Source organism: Salvia miltiorrhiza, unplaced genomic scaffold (genome assembly GCF_028751815.1).
Source record: "Salvia miltiorrhiza cultivar Shanhuang (shh) unplaced genomic scaffold, IMPLAD_Smil_shh fragScaff_scaffold_19_1, whole genome shotgun sequence".
Classification (NCBI taxonomy): domain Eukaryota; kingdom Viridiplantae; phylum Streptophyta; class Magnoliopsida; order Lamiales; family Lamiaceae; genus Salvia; species Salvia miltiorrhiza.
Genome location: NW_026651441.1, coordinates 211,758 through 230,174, shown reverse-complemented (window position 1 = coordinate 230,174; position 18,417 = coordinate 211,758). Strand labels below are relative to the sequence as shown.

At 31.7% G+C, this 18,417-nt stretch overlaps 1 long non-coding RNA gene across 1 annotated transcript; it reads left to right on the top strand.

The window, feature by feature from the left end:
- Positions 1-12,548: 12,548 nt before the first annotated feature.
- LOC131002769 (uncharacterized) lies at positions 12,549-13,698 on the top strand. Its single transcript, XR_009094405.1, has 3 exons — positions 12,549-12,670; positions 12,746-12,910; positions 13,006-13,698. It is a non-coding gene; the product is annotated as an uncharacterized LOC131002769 (long non-coding RNA).
- Positions 13,699-18,417: the final 4,719 nt, after the last annotated feature.

The following is an 18,417-nucleotide window of genomic DNA, read 5'->3' as shown; positions in this document are numbered from 1 at the left end:
TGTGTTATTTAACCAGTAAATAAATAAAAATAAAAATTTACATACTTTTCGCATCTTTATAGGCAATGAACCTCAAATTATAACATTTTATTGAGTCTTTAGATATATGTGTTTTATTTTTAAATTAGTAATTTGTATACGAAAAAATTATCATCAGAAACTTAAATAGGGAGTACTTCTTTGTCCACGTTAAGTGTGATCTTTTTGCTATTTTCGTCTATCAATAATTAAATGTGGTCTTTTTATTTTAGTATATATATATATATATATGTACTCTTATATTTTACTCCTTCCGTCCCAGCTTTTAGTATCCAACTTTCCTTTTTTGGCCATCCCACATTTTGGTATCCATTTTTATTTTTAGTAAAAGTAGGTGGGACCCTTACTCCACTTTAATTATTTTAACTCTCACATAAAATATGGGACCCTTATTCCACTCACAACACACCAATCACTTTATTAAAACTCGTGCCGTTCTCAACTGGATACCAAAAGCCGGGACGGAGGGACTAGGGAGTATCTCATTCTCACACAATATTTATAAAAAACCTCACATAAACCATTTATTAATTACCTAACAAATAAACTCAATGAAACCATTTCTCCACTTTAAACACATATCTTAATACTCCCTCCGTCCCACTTATATTGGCACACTTGCCTTTTTTGTTTGTCCCACTTATATAGGCACTTTCCAAAAATAGTATGTGGTCTCTACCTTCTCTACACACATTAAACAAATGGTCCTCACCCACTTTACACTCTCAACTCAACCCCTTATTCTTAATCTACATGCTTAAAGTAAAAGTGTCAATGTAAGTGAGACGAAGGAAATATTTTCTTAAAACTTGGGTCCTTTCATCCACACCACACTTTTCCTGGACGGTGGGAGTATGTTATAATAGGAAATGGATCATGTAGATCATCTTTCATTAACCGTAGAACCAAATATGGACTACACATTGTGTTATATGGATACATAAAAATGCGACACGTGATAGAAGCTTTTAAAGATAAAAACCGTGGAAGGGTATTATTGTCTCACAAAAATATGATGATTTAGGGTTTTCCATATTTTTAAGTATGTTTAACGCGGTTTTAATATACATAATGTTGCACAAAAATATGAATGAATATTTTTAGTCTATTATCCTAATTTATTGTTCATATGTTTCTCTTTCTCTTGTGATATGTACATATGTTGTAGGTGTTATTGTTGTTTTTGTTGCAGCTAAATGCAGAGGGTATAAGACAGCGACAGTGGCGGCGTGCTGCTGCTAATGTCAATCAAAGTGAGGATTTGGGGTGGTGATGACGAAAACGATGACGATAGGCTGTTGTTCGTTGTGAGTCAGAGGTGGGGCCACGATATCGAACGACAGCAGCTATTGACGGGAGTTATTTGGTAGAGAATATAGAGACGAGGAGCAGTTGGTGGTTCATCCGACTGATGCGCCCTGTGTCGGTGACCATCTCAAAAAATCAAAATATGTCTTATGTAAACTTATTAACTTATTTGAACACAATATGTATATAATTAAACACAAATATACATATTAAATGATTCAAATTGAAAATATAAATTATTAGTATGTACAACTTATATTTATCTACTATTGTATTAAATCTATAATTAACTCTGTTTGTTATAAGAACATAGTTAATATATTTATTATTTTGAATTATATAACTTATTTTTAAAATATAATAATTAATATTTGGAATATAAATAAATTTAGAAATTTTGTATTTGATTAAACTGGTGAGCCTCAAAATATTCGGTAAACAAAGTTTCAAATTTGATTAAATACTAAACACCAAACTTGAGCATAACGTTATTCAACTCGACTCGATTCGATTACACTCCTAATTTTATGAAAATTGGAACTACAAATATTCAACCCTACTATGATATTATTATCGCATAGAACTCGATACATAGACTATTAGGGGGTCTTTTTTTTATTGATAATTTTATCGTGAGAAAATGAGAGATAATAAAAAAATTTCCCTTTAATTTTTTCCCCCTCTTTTTTTTACAAAAGATAATTTCACCATTTTCATTCTTCCTTTTCAATTCAAAAAAGGATAATATTATCACTAAAAAAATGGAGGGATAATATAATTCCTTCTTTGAGTGGAAAGATGAGAAAGGGTAAAAAAAATTGTAGAAAATAAGAAAAAAGAAGAAGAAGAAGAAGAAATTTAAAGAGACAAATTTTTATTATTTCTTATTTTTATATGATAAATCTATTAATTAAAGAAAACATGGGAAAAATAAGTGCATAAAGAATTACTTTGTAAAAATAAGTGAGAATTATATGATGATAGATTATGATAATGAAATTGTCTTGTGTTGGACGATACATGGGGTGGTGTTAAAAGTCAACATTTGTTTTTCACTTTGATGAATGGAAAAGGCAAATAATTAAACAAAGACTAAAGAAATCCTTTGTGAATTAAACATTGTTTGCTTGGTGCCTTTGATTACCAAGTCGCCCAATAATGACACCTACCAACCACTTGCATGATTGGTTCAAACACCATCATCAACAAATACTTTCTTTTTTTGTTTTCTCATTTTTCACGGTTTATAATTAGTTGTGATTCAGTCTATGTTATTCAAGTTTTTTAAAAGTAATTCAAGTTTTTAATAACAATTATAAAACTATTGAGATATCCTAATAAGTAGAATAAGTGAGCTCGTTTGACTAAAATAACTAGAATCAATCTATTAATTATACAGTGAAACATATTCTTATATCACAATCATCATTAATTTTATGTGGAGTTTCAAGAAGATTTTTTTTTAATTCTCTATTTTAGACTATCTTTTAATTTTATGTTTTTTTAAGTTAAAAGAGAATTTTGATTGATGTATTTAGAGATGCCCAAAAAAATAGGAACCGAAAACCGAACCGTGATCAATGGTTTCAGAATTGGAACCGTGGTCAACGGTTCCTCCTCCTTATATTTTTCCGAATCGGCCATTTTTTTTTTTTTTTTTTTTATTTTTTCACTATATTTTGAAGTGTTGTATGAAATGTAAAATAATGTTGAACCATTTTGAAGTTAGTAAAAATTCAATGTGAGAATAAGAAATGAGGATTGACCATTTAATTTAGGTTGTGAATGGTTGAAGTTTAGTAAAAATTCGATGTGGGAATCATGTGCATTGAAAAATCATAAGTTCATGTGCTTCTTTTATATCATTTACTTTTATCTATCTCAAATTCTTATTCCTATATTGGATGTTGAGTCCCCTGAGGGTTGAAAGGACATGTGTATGGGGGGGGAATACACCTGTAGGCTATTTTTCAAATGTTAACTTAAAACAAACACTTTTGTACTGAAAGACATTTTTACTGCTTTGAAAATGCTTGGTTCAGTTGACAAGAGGTGGCGACTGATACTGAAACATAGGTTCAGTGGGTGACTTCAATTAATTGAGCTGGTCAATTAACTTCAGTCCAAGTAAGGCTTCAGTCGTAAGTAAAACAGAATAGAGTTACTTATTTAACTGTCTATCGAAAGATTGATCAGTTAAACCTATAACTCTAGCAACGGAATATTAAACTTAGTGAAATAGCCTTGAAAGATTTTCTTCACAGAGAATCTCTTAGTTACTCTTTTCAACTAGTCAGTATTATAGAAACATAGATATTCGCAAATACTTAATATAAAAGCAAGTAAGAACACAAAGGATTTTTACGTGGTTCGGAAAACAACGTTCCTACATCTACGGCTAGATGATTAATCTGACGAATACTCTGGGCATGTGCTTACGGGTGCACAACAAACCTAAACACGATGCTTACGTGTGCAACGCAAACCTAAATACGATGCTTACGGGTGCAACACAGACCTAACTGCAATGCTTACGTGCAAAGCGACCTGTACTGAAAAGGAAAACACCTTACAGTAACCAACTCACTGAGCTGGATTTTCACACTTAGCTTGCGGGTGCTAAGCAACCTAACTGTTTAGTTTACTGGTACTAACCAACCATTGAGCTTGGTCTAAGTCTCAAGCTCGATTACAAACACTCTTCTCGCTCTTTTTGAAAAGGGGTATTATAATATACCAACTAGGATTACTGAGTATAGAATCTCAAGTAATCGGTAACTAGGCTAGTCATTTATCTATGAGAAAATCCTAGTTACAATAAGAGAGTTTAAGTAATCAGTGAAACTGATTTTACAACATTTAAATCCTCTCTTCATCGATTCAATGCTTAAGGAATATTAAGCTCTATTTGATTTTCTGATGTAGCTTTGGCATTAAGGATTGAATCGGAATTTTCTCTTCTCTCTTCTTCTCTCTTCTTCTCTTGAGATCTTCTGAGCTATTTATAGGTGTCTCTGAGAAATAGATCCATTGGCGGAGACCTTCTTCTTCAAATCCTACCTTTAGGAGATAACGTCTCTTTTCTGGCTCAGGTATAAGGACATCTTCTTTTAAAGTCAATGCTTCTGACTTCTTCATTAGCTGCGGCGTGTCTTGGAAGTTATTCATGTGCTCTTTCTTTCTTTAGTCATTCTTGATGCATTTTCCTTCAGTTAGGAGCTTTCAGTTGAGTTTGCATCTCTGGGTGTGTTCTGGACTTGTGTGCGTCCTTCAGTTGAGCCGACATCTTCAGTCATCTTGTATTCACTGTTTAGTCTAGCTATTCAAGAAACTCAAACCACCATCAGCTAGAATGTGTCTTTCAGTGGTTTTAGTATCATCAGAACATAGGATTGGATATTCTTTCATTTCCCAACATTGGATTTATAGTAAACTTCAACCATTTACAATCTAAATAAAATGATCAACTCTTATTCTCACATCTAATTCATACTAAATCTCAGTCATTTACAACCTAAATAAATAGTTCAACATTGTGCACATTTTATAAACTTCAAACCAACACTTTAAAACATAAAATAAAAATATAAAAATATAAAAGAATGGTTCCATGTTTCGAAATCGTGAACCGTCAGTTTGGAACCGAAACTAGAACCGTTGGTTCACGGTTCGAAGTGAAACCGTGAGGGAGCTTTCATAGTTTGGTTATGGTTTTGGATTTTGGAATCGTGGAACCACCAGTTCGGTTTCGGTTCAAACCGAAATCGAAACCGTGGCCACCTCTAGATGTATCTCACAAGAACACCCGAAAAATAGAAGACCAACCATAAAAGGAGGTGGCCCAGTCCAGACATAAGAGATATTGTGATTTAAAGCATTACGAGCAATTGTATGAGCTAATACATTAACCTCTCTACCATGAAACATGATCTTACATGTTTTTATAATTCCTCCAAACCCCGATCTGTTCATATTCGAGGATTGACAACATCCACAATCATCTTGCTGTCCATCCAAAATACCACTTGACCAAGGCTTAAACTTTTTTATCAACGACAAAGCCTCATGAAAACCCATTGCCTCCCCTTTATTAACACGCAGACAATCATGAAAACAATGAGCTCAAGCTTGCACCAGCACTCCATCCTCATCTCATAGCACAATTCCTAGTCCCGTTCGATTTTTAGCCTTAATTAATGTAATGTTTAGTTTTAATTTTAATGAAATGTTGAATTTTAAAATAGAATAAAATTGAAATGATGATTATAGCGCCTCTTTATGGAGTCAATGCACTAGAGATGAGAGACGCTATGGTGGAGACCACCTTATCAGGGGCCGATCTAGAATTTGCCGATAGGGGGGCTGACCTTGAAGGCAATAAGTGGGGGTTCGGGGGCGGTAGCCCCCGAGCCAAAATTTTTTGGGCAGTCCGTACAAGTCATTTTTATATTCAAGTAGAATTTTAATAGACTTAGGATTAGAATTCGATCACCTACTATAATAAATAATTATTCTCTTTCTATTGATTTAATAATATATACACTGAAAGCATAAAAAGCTACAGCTATATGTTTTTAGAAAAATTAATCTAGCTTCTACAAGAATAAACTTATTTTTATTAGTATATAAAAATATATTTTTATCTTTTTATAAGAGCTAGACTGGGCTAAGACTGAACTAGGGGTGGAAAATCGGGTTGCGGGTATCGGGTATACCCTCACCCGTCCCGATACCCGCAAAATTCGGGTGGAGGGTCGGGTGCGGGTATCGCATCCTCAAAAATTGCGGGTAGAGGGTACCCTCGGGTATACCCGCGGATACCCGCATTACCCGCAAATAACATTATAAAATTAAAATTAAATAATTTTATTAGATTTTACTTTTAGGAATTAACCCCCAAATCCCCAAAACTCCTCCTAGCCCTAATTTTTATGGATAATCGATGAAATAGAAAGGATATTTTCAATTTTTTTTGTGAAATGCGGGACGAAATACTCTCTCGCGGGACGAAATACCCTCCAGCGGGACCAAAAACCCGCAAAATTACAATTAAAAAAAATATTGCGGGACTGTGAGGGTACCCTCATACCCGCAGCGGGTATCCGCTGCGGGTATTCGGGTACCCGCATCGGGGAAGAGGGTCGGGTGAGGGTGCCGTTTTCGGCAGTTTTCGTCCCGCGGGTACCCGCATTTTGCGGGTAGGGTACCCGCGGGTACCCGATTTTCCACCCCTAGACTGAACTATAGGTTAAATATATTAAATATATATAAGACAAAATTTTGGGCTTGCACTGGGCTGGAGCCCAGTGTAGCCACCATGTAGATCCGCCCATGCACCTTATAAGTCATTAGATATTTCTTTGCTTATATTTATTCCATATATGAAGGTTAATCAACTTAATTGAGACGGCCCAAAAGTTAATATTTATCAAGTTAGTTGGGGCGAAGAGAGTATATACTTTGAATTTAATTTTTTATATATTTTAGAGAAATCTTTTATTTAAATTAATTTTACTTTTTATATATATGACTAGTACAAAAACGAATACAGTATGTTTTAATCGAGTTTCAGAGAAGTACATATATACTTTCTAAACATATTTTATAGAATATATAATTTCATATATATACTTTGAATTTAATTTTTTAATTAATTTCACTTTTCATATTATCATTTAAAATATATGAACACTTTTAAAACTAGTTAGGGAGTATTACTAGTTTTTTTTGCGGATAAAGGAAATCGAAAAAGCACCATCTTTGATTTATTTTTCTAATACAATTTTTAATTTTTCTATTTTTTTTAACTTTTAATAATATTAATTTTTAATCGAAACTCAACCACATACACATTAATTCAAGATCCATCAAAACTTTCCGAATCAAACTTCACCATTAAAACTTACCTAATTCAGTTTTATCCTCTCTCTTATTATTTTTTTCTTACTTTATAAGTAAGATGGTTAAAATGGGAACTAAAGTAAGGATACAAACTAATTGCTAAACATTACTTATCGACGGATGCCAAATAAAATATTTAACAGCTTCTAGAAACATATCGCTTTTCTATAATTTTGACGTCGTATGTTATACGATCCAGTAAGGAAAATGAAAAGTAGTTTCACTTAATAGAAGCGAGATTAGTTATATCTATGTTATTTTTATTGGCTTTTGATTAAAAAATGTGGGAAATGGCTTATCATTCAATATTATAGTGAAAGATTAGGAATTGATGAAATGGAATAATAGTTGTTGAATGAGGTTGTTAACCAATTACACTTTTTTTTCTGGCGACATTTTGGTCTATATTACCTACCTAACAATGGAAAAATCCATTCTCCGGAATCTTATCTATTATAATAAAAACAATGGAAAAATCCATTCTCCGGAATCTTATCTATTATTATTATTATTATTATTATTATTATTATTATTATTATTATTATTATTATTATTATTATAAAGTTTTCTTAACGTGCATATATGCACAGATTATTATTGATTACGAATTCGTATTAAATGTTATCAATTCGATGCTTTGTAATATTGATGTGAAAAAATAATTAATTCATAAAATATGTGGTGAAATGTGTTATAACGGCGAATGTGAGTACGAAAGATAATACATGGAGAATAATAACCCAGTTCAATTAAACAACCTACATTTGGGGGCCTCGCCCAAGGAAAATTATCCATTATATGAAGTTAAGATGTACAAATGACTTACACAATAAGATACCCTCTTACTTAGCCTCTACATCTTCCCAAAACCTCATCAACGGTGAATAACTGAAAGCTAGACAACGACTAACTTTCTAGGCGCACCTAATCCCTTGAAAAACAAGAACCATAAATAAAGAAGAGTTTATAACTCTTTTACAATGCACGCTCAAGTGTATAACTCACAAACACTCTTCTGCTAGGATAAATAAAAGTACTATATCAATGGATGTACTATAGACGGTAACAAGTCCGGGAGACACCTAGCGGCAACAAGAATTCTCATCTACATGGCGAGAGCTATTATGAATGAAAATCCCCAGCCATTATGAACGAAATTGGCCTTCTTTTATAGGTTTCAAGCCTCCAATCTTCTCTTGTTGCTCAAGTTAATCATTTCATAGTCGTAGAAGGAAACATGAGTTATAGCTTGATGAAGACTCTGCTTGGATGATCTTAATCTATATGTAATTATGCTCTAATAAGACTTCATTAAAACTGTAAAATCGTGGCCATGTATATTCAAAAGGATCGCATAAGATAACTTCAAAGTTATCTGCTAAATTCGCAAATATGAAAGCACTAAATGCCTCAACTGCAACTTAGAACATCCGAAGAAACTGACACAGATACTCAGAGAAAAATATCTGAGGCAACTATTACATGTCTACATAATGACAATATAATAGAGTATAAATTTTACTCTAGCAGATGTATTCCTAATATAGTTGTATATAATTCTGTAACAGGTCGTCAATAATTTGAGTATATTCCGTCGGTAAAAGAGAGACATGGCAATCAACGGCGAAACACGAGTTCGTCAGTACACTCGTCAAGGCAATCAACGAAAGAACAATTTTTCATCTGTATTACCGACATAATATTTCGTGGGTAATTCTGTCGCAAATCGGAAAACAACGTCTGCGTTGTCACAGCGTCGCCGACGGGCTATTCGTCTTCTCCTCATTGTTGAATCATTGACGGAAATAGATTTCTGCCGGTAAACAGAATGCCGACCATTATAATGGTGATCGCTTGTCGACGTTGGTGTTTCGTCGGTGGTTGCAGTTATCGACAGAATAGTGAATGTCACGAATGGAATTTTCCGTCAGTACCCATCTAGTTTCTTGTAATCTTCTATTTAGATTGAATAGTGAAAATGTGACATCGTTTTATACAATTGTCTTCTATTGAAAAATGACAAATAACAACAAAAAATAATAATAATAAAATTATCTAAAGTAGTCTAAATGGCTAATTATTACATTTTTTTAATAATTTCACTTTAAAAAGAATTGGCCTTGATGAAAGTCCACATGAAGTTGGTTGAGTCAGCATAATAGCATCAAAATAAAAGAAAATGAAACATTGTCCTTATCTTCAATTATCAACGACGGTTGACCACAGAAATGTAATAAATAAAGAATAAAAAAGGAATAAAATAAAATGTTGACGTTTTGGTGTCTATAAGTTTATAACTAGGTTTGATCATATTTATGCATGAAGGCATAAAAGTTCACAAATTTTTATATACATAAAATTTTATGTTTGTTCGTTTTAATAAATTTACTTTGTTTGCCTATTTACTAAAACTGGCTATTTTTTTATGAGTGGTCAAGGATTTAAGTCAGTGCGATGACGAAGTGTAATTTGTTAGTAACACTTCTCCACAAATCAATAAATTGAATGTTCGAATCATCTACAAAATTAGAGTATGGGCGTGTTATTTTTTTTATAATAACAATTCTTTAAAGGATTTGCGTCAGTGCATAATATGTAACAGTTTATATTTTACTTTATTAGTTTATGTCATGATTCTACATATGTTGCATGGACATTAATCAAATGTATTGACATAATTGTGTCGCGTAGAAACACACAAATAGATAAAGTGGCAATTGTGAATAAACCACGGGAAAACTATTTCTTAAAATAAATATAATCTCCGTTCCTGTAATTACAGAAACACTCAAATCAAAGCCAAATTCCCATTTCAGTTCACATATATATTTATCAACAATTTATACCAATCCAATCTTTTAATTAAAAAAATTAATTTTTTTCTCTTGTACATACACAATTTATAATTCAACTTAATTATACAACCTTTATGTTTTTATTATTGACCGACTTCAACTTAAAATATATTTTATTTTCTACAAAAAATTTGATCAAAAGTAATTTAGAACATCAATTATATCATGACTGTCTGATGACTTGAATTCTGACAAGTTGATTTGCCGCCTTTTAGTATGATCGGTTGTTAATTTTTTTTCATTCTGTCTTTTTTTCTTTTTACAACTTTTTTGTCTTTTAACTTCAACTTTGGATGATCGATTATTCAAAAGGATGGAATTATGCATACCTAATATTCTATATATATTTTCTAAAGAATCAAAGAGGGTGTCTTCTCTAATGGCTTGACTATATATTAGACAAATCAAATAATTCATCATTTATGAACTCCAAGTACCACACCTAAAAAATAATTCATCATTTATGAATCAAATAATTCATCATTTATGAAATAATTTTGTAATAAAATCATCAATTGAAGGCAATGATAAAAGTTAATAAAAATGGGAGAGGAGAGATAATATATATAACTAACTATAGCCCAAATATAGGGAATAACCGAAAAAAGAGGGAGGAAATAGAAAGGGGGAAATAGGAGGGAGAATAAAAAGGAAATGTTTAATATTTAAAAATTTTAATTAACATAACTTATATGCTATAATTTATTTTTAATTATTTTTATCATAATTTTTTTAATTTAAAACGTATATTGAATATTGTTTTATGAATAAAAATATATATAATATAAAGATCTTAGACTAGAGCACTTCCAAAAGAATGTTGTTTCACTCTTTATTTATTTATTTATTTATTTATTAACAATAGTCAAATTTGTTTCATAATTTTTTTCAATATAAATCTTAAATTAAAGCTTATGACAAAATATTTAATTTGAGAAAAAAGATAATCGAAAATAGATTTGGAACAATCTATGATTATTTAAAGTTTCAGATTAAATATTTTTTTTAATCTCAATTTTCCTCTCTCATTAATGTTAAACATTCTACTATATTATTTTTTCTTTTATTTCTTTTTATAATAATTTATTTTGAAATTTTAAATAATTATAACTTATTCGTTCATAATTTATTTTAAATTATTTTTACACCAAATTAGAGATTTTGTCATTGTATTTAATTTAAGATGTATATTGAATATTTTTTTATGAAAAGAAAAATATATAATATAATTTTTTTTATATAGAACCAAATAAGATCATCTACCAACAAAATATTATTTCACCATTCATAAGTTTAAAAGTAAAGTTTTCTCTCTTCCTCTTCCATAAATGTTGAACATTGTGTTATTTATTTATTTAGTTTTTATATTAATTTTATTGTATTTTCTATATTTTGTTAGATATCTATATATATAATACTCCCCCCGTTCCCTCAAAAATTTGCCCCAAGGGAAGCGGCATGAGTTTTAAATGATTGTAATTGTAAAATTGATAGTGAGACCATGTACAAAAATAAAAAGTAAAGAGATTGGGGCAAACCACCTCAAAAAGAAAATTATGACAACTTTTTAGGGACGGACATAGTAATTTTTAATGAAACTAAAGAGAGGGAAATCATTTTGATTTAATTTAGATCTCTTTAATGTTAAAATATATGTTTAAAAGTTCAATTTGTATTAATTTTAGTTGTCTGTATACGAATTTTAATATATTTACTTACATAAACATATTCTTTTTATTTTGTTTTTCTCAATTATATTATGTATAGATATAGATTTGCTTATATTATGTAACTATTTAATATTTATATTTATTTAAATATATCGTTTAATTTTAATACTCGCCGTGCATCGCACGGGTGAACGTACTAGGGGGAAATTTATATTTAGCCTATAAAATAAATAATATATTCAATAGAGCCACAAGTATAAAACTATAGTAAAAGTAGCCATTTTGTAGTAAAAAGACAAGTATATCCTCAATGGGGACCACAAATAATATAACTATAATATATTAAATAAAATCAACAAAAATCCCTCTCTCTCTCTCTCTTCTCTCTCTCCTGTTTCTCTCGATTTTTTTGTTTAAACAGATGAGATAAATGAATCGATTATATTTATCAAATTGATCTCTCCTTATAAGCATCAAATTATATACACACACAAATTAAATTGAGGCTTTAAATGTTCTTGAAAGCATTGATACTCCCATGTATATTGGTCAAATAAATGTCCCATTTGCAATATTTTAATTGTGAGTGGAAAAATTAATTCCACAAAATTCTCATATCCTGCATTTTATTAATTAATGTACCTATAGTGGGAAGGGAGCAATTCCACAATGCCCACATCAAATTTACACCAAATTAAAATTTGATTTATTAATTAGTAAAAAAAAAGACACCCGTAGTAATTTCTATAAATTTAATTTATTTTCACAAATGTGCAGATTATAAATCTATACATCTTGGTGATACACCGGTTGGTGGGCGAGAATTCGAATATCCAAATAGGCTTAAAGCCTAGTGTGGATCCAACAAACACGATATTTGTGGATACAGGCTTTTATGTAAGTATACAACATATGCTATTATATATCTTCTTTATGTATGAACTAACTAATTCATTTTTTTGTGTTTTGTAGGAAGACCTGAAGAGGGAGTTTGCTATACTACATCCCAATGACCCTCAAGGTTACCAAGTTTCTGAAAAGTGTTAGTATCTAAGGTGGAAAGTACCTAAGGTGCTTCTTTCTCGGGTCAATGGGACACACAATCCATATTCTCGTTCATGGTTGGATGCGGATTACGTAAGTATAATTATTTATGTATACTTCAATCTTTTATTTACTTTGTTAAATTTTATTTTATTATATTTACACAAAAATATTGGTATCTATTGTAGATTGTGACAATTTGCAATGTTGATAATCATTGGGTCACTATCCGCATTAACCTTATTGATTGGGTTGTCGAGTTGCACGACTCCAAGGCGCATGAATACAATATACATAATCAAGACTTATGGTTTGAGCGCATGGTCCAAATGAAGCCCGTGACTCGCTTGTTTCCAAAGCTTTTGAACAAAGGAGGATTCTGGGGAAAAAGAACAAGCCTCACTAAAAAGATGGACTTCCTTACATTGGTGACTGTTCCTTCCACCGAGCAATTCGTTCAGCAAGATTCTGTAAGTTGTGGTGTTTATGCCTGCATGTACTTGGATCGAATTACCACAGGTCATCCACGTACTAGACAGGTAGACGATAGTGTTGCTCACACATTTCGGTTGAAGATAGCTCGTCGAGTTTGGAGCTTGTGTTTGGCATAGTAGTTGTTATTATGGATTGATTATGTTATTGTTTTGGAAAATGTTTTAGACGATGCAGTTATCATGGATGATTGTGCTAATATGTATGTTTTGGACTGTTTTTAGACAATGATGTGTTTGTGTGTTGGAGCTTTTGTTGGATGTTGGATGAAATTGTACTTAAATTCTGTAATCGTGTACTATTTGTGTACTGAAGAATCAGGTTTTGTGTACAATTTCGTGTACTTGATAACTATGGATGATGCCAGGTTTCGTGTATGTCTTTGTGTTCTAATTTACAGATTTCGTGTACTATTCGTGTACTGAAGAAATAGGTTTTGTGTATGACTTCGTGCACTTGATATTAATAAATAAAAACAGCTTTCGTGTACTGTTTCGTGTTTATGTTTCTAGGTTTCGTGTACTATGTCGTGTATTGAAGAACATGTTCAAGTGTGCACGAGATATTGTACATGACTATTACCTTTTGGACACGACACTAGACACGAAATCAAATAATATACTTTTAAATGATTTGGCATCGATATGGATGTTAACATTTTCATTTTCATTGAGAATCATGCTTCAAATCTCAAAATAAACTTACTTAACACGATTTTATTGAATTCTCTATTAGATTAGTGAAAGTTGAAACTTACAACTTTGTAAGAGAATCCACATCCATATTAATGAAGTAACTTAATATTTATACGAATAATAAGTCATATTGTTGTTTTGAAGACAATGTTGTGTAAAGATTATGAAAACTACTCAATTGGCTCATTGCACCAATTTATAATGATGGATCAGTTCAAAAATCGATCTAAAATCAATCATCATATACGGTGCACGAGATTAGGGTACACGAATCATGCGTGTACCCTAATCTCGTGCACCATATAGGATGATTGATTTTAGATCGATTTTTGAATTAATCGATCATTATAAATTGGTGCAATGAGCCAATTGAGTAGTTTTTATAATCTTTACTAAGAATGTCTTTAAAACAACAATATGGTTTATTATTCGTATAAATCTTAAGTTACTTCATTAATATTTATGTGGATTCTCTTACAAAGTTGTAAGTTTCAACTTCCACTAATCTAATAGAGAATTCAATAAAATCGTGTTAAGTAAGTTTATTTTGAGATTTGAAGCATGATTCTCAATGAAAATGAAAATGTTAACATCCATATCGATGCCAAATCATTTAAAAGTATGTTATTTGATTTCGTGTCTAGTGTCGTGTACAATATCTCGTGCACACTTGAACATGTTCTTCAATACACGACATAGTACACGAAACCTAGAAATATAAACACGAAACAGTACACGAAAGCTGTTTTTATTTATTAATATCAAGTGCATGAAGTCATACACAAAACCTATTTCTTCAGTACACGAAATCTGTAAATTAGAACACAAAGACATACACGAAACCTGGCATCATCCATAGTTACACGAATAGTACACGAAATCAGTCTTCAACGATACCTTTACTTTTCTCCCTTCATGGGTGTTTGATATGTAGAAAAGCATATAGTCAGAACGACCATTTTCGTCTAATTGCTCATAAATCTCTCGCATTAGACTAGCACGACAAAGTTGTTGCACATCCATGAATACAACTACATCATCCCCGCCTATGTACTCGGCTCTATCCCAATGACCACCATGATGTATAATGATAGGTCGATACGACATCTGTTGAAAGAAATTACAGGACTTATAAATATATTGAAAATGAAAACCGTGTATAAAAACTATAAATCGTGTACATATCGTGCATAGTTTCGTGTACAGGCTCGTGCACTGAAAAACCCTAGTTGTGTAAAGACTCGTGCACTGAAAAACTCTAGTCGTGTATAGATTCGTGTACACTTTGAAATATTAAACTATGCATTATAATAGCAACAAATCAACCAAAATTCAAGGTTTATGGCATAAAAATGCATTTGTGTAGTGTTATGTGTATACTTCGTGTACACAAGATCATTCAACTTAAGAATTTCGTGTCCTACTGTAACTAAAATCTAAATATGGTTCAAACAATTTTCAACCGAAAACATTAAAATATACAGTATATTAGCAATAAATAAATCAATAAATTATGTTTGTGGCATGAAAGTAAATTCGTGTATAATTCGTGTATCACTTCGTGCACTCAAGATCAGTCGACCTAAGATTTCGTGTCCTACTGTAATTCATAAATAATGTTTGATACCTACAATATTCACTTCAAAATATTAAACTATGCATTATGTTAACAACAAATCAACTAAAAAATTAGATTTGAGGCATAAAAGCTCATTCGTGTATTCTTTCGTGTATCAATTCGTGTACTCAAGAACATGCGTTTTTTCAACTTTATTACGTACCTTAATAGAAATGAGGCTGCACCTTCGAGAATCAATAATATTTTCAAACTCTAGCTCTCCATATCTTATTTTCAAAATTTCTCTCTACAAATACAATTTTTTGGATTTTCAAATTACTATTGTGCAAGTGTGTGTCTTTTGATTCCAGTTAATAAACTTGTCTTTACCAACCAACATTTAGAAGTATAAATGAATGTACGAATTGTAATGAAAATAAAATAGAAATAAATGTTATTACCATGTTTGTGCACTAATTAAATTGTAGGTAATGTAGTACAGTAAATTGCTATCCAAACTTATATTTTCTGACAATTTAATTTAATAGGTTAGGTGTGTTGAAGGTGGTTGAGAACAGTTCTTGCGTCGTATCCATGGCCACCCCCAGGCGCCCTTGGTCTTGTCCGCCGCCCGTCTCCGCCACACCCTTCACCGTCTCTGCAGCGGAGGCTCGTTCTGCAGCGGCTCATCCACCAGTCTGGTTGGAGGTTGAGCTCCGGTAGGGGAAGAGGGTTTGGGGGAGGTTGAAGAGGGTCCTGTCACGGGGCAGCAGCAGCGGTGGGGCGTGGGCTTCTCCTTCGTCCCTGCCCGCAGATTGCTTCCGTGGAAGCGCCGGAGTCGCGCGACTATCTGTCGGGGAGCGCTTCTGTGGAAGAGGGTCTCCCCCGATTCATGCAACTGTTTCAGGCGAGAGAAGGTCCTGGATGCTGCCAACCCCAACCCCATGAGCGAGAGAAGGTCCTGGATGCTGCCGGAGAGAGAAGCGCCGGAGTCGCGCCGGAGAGAGAGAGAGATGAGCGGAGAGAGAGAAGAGAAGGTCCAGGATTCTATTTTCTTATTCTGCAAAACAAAGTTGCATGGAAATATTAATTGTGATGTCACAGTAGTTGTTGAGGAATAAAACAAATTTGAAAGCAACAAAAATCGAGAGAGAGAGAGGAGAGGAGAGAGAGAGATTTTGTGGGGCCCACTGAGGATATATTTGTCTTTTCACTACAAAATGGCTACTTTTACTATAGTTTTATAGTTGTGACTTTTTTTAAAATTGTTTTTATATTTTAGACTACTACTATATATTAACACAACGTACTAATATAAGACTAAAACATTGCAGAAATACAGAATCCCATGCAAATAAAGAGTGTTGACTGCAACAGAAATAGGACCTCATCAAATAGGAAGAAAGAATAGTAAAAGGAAGAAATGGTGATGAAGAAGTAGATTGATTGAGAAATAGGAGACAATGATGAAATAAATGACTTTTTCTCTAAAATTTCTTCACGATGACTCTTCTTTATACCCTGGCAAAACGGCAATGCCATAAAAGTTGATATGTAAAAAGTCCATTAGCAATCATGTTTGCTTGTGGGTGTTTGCCCTTCAAAAGCCAATAAATCGCAACTCTATTTTATTGTGTGTATTGGACAAGGATTAAAGGAAGCAAACCTTTTGGGACTTTCCATATTTATGTTTCGACATGTTAATAATGTAAGTTAGGCCAATTGACAAAGGCACCAAATTAGCAGTTTGGCAAGTATTTTGCTTGCTACTAAATCATTATATGTGCGTATATATATTTATGATAATATTGATATCATAAAGCATGATTTATATTTAGAAAATGGTGTGTTTTGGGGATTGAGATTCAGTGCATCATACTTGATGTCCCCGTTTTGTAATCATTTTCAATTCTATTTATTTCCTTATATATATTTTTCTTCAATTTTAACTTTGTATATTTTAGTTTAATTTTGTGATTATTAGTTAGGGTTTATTCCATCTAATTGTGGTATATAATAATTTTTTATCATTTAATTTTATTTTTATTAACAAATTATAAATTGATCATTTCAAACTCATGGCATATACTTTTTAAAAATTTTAATTTTTTGAAATAAAAATTAAGTATAATTTATAGTATTAATAAATTTTACTTTTATAAAAAATTATTAAAACAATAGATATAAAAATAAGACATAATGACACATTAAATTATTAGATTTCATCCCGTGTTTTGGGTAAGCATTAAAACTGACCGAATTTGTTTTAGGTAAGCATTAAAATTGACCAAATTTGTGTGTATTTAGGTAACCATTGGGAATGCCCTAAAAGTTTAAAACTCCCAAAGTGCCTAGCGACCGATAGCCATGTAGGAAACTATTTAAAAAAACAAAAAGAATTACATTCGGACAAACATCGAGTAAGATAAAAATTGTGAAACTTACCACTTTTTTATTTCTTCGTTGGATATTTCCTCCGTCCCTCAAAAGTTTGCTCAAATAAAAATATCAGGGATTTTAATAAAAAATTATTTAATAATAAAATTATGTATAAAAATAGTGTTTAGTGTTTAAAGGTTATGATTCTAAAGTTGATAGTATGATCATATACGAAAATAAAAAGTAAGTAAATTGAGGCAAACTTTTTGAGGATGGATAAAATATTTTTTTTGAATATTAAACATATCTTTTTGTATGTTATACAATTATTTAAAATATCAAAACATATATTTTTTTATCTTCTATAAATAGACATCGATTGATGAGGATGTAATTAGAGATTCCCTTTCTTAAAAAGAAAGGCCCAAATAAGATACGCTAAGCCCACCTAAAGCCCAAATATAAGTCATATACAC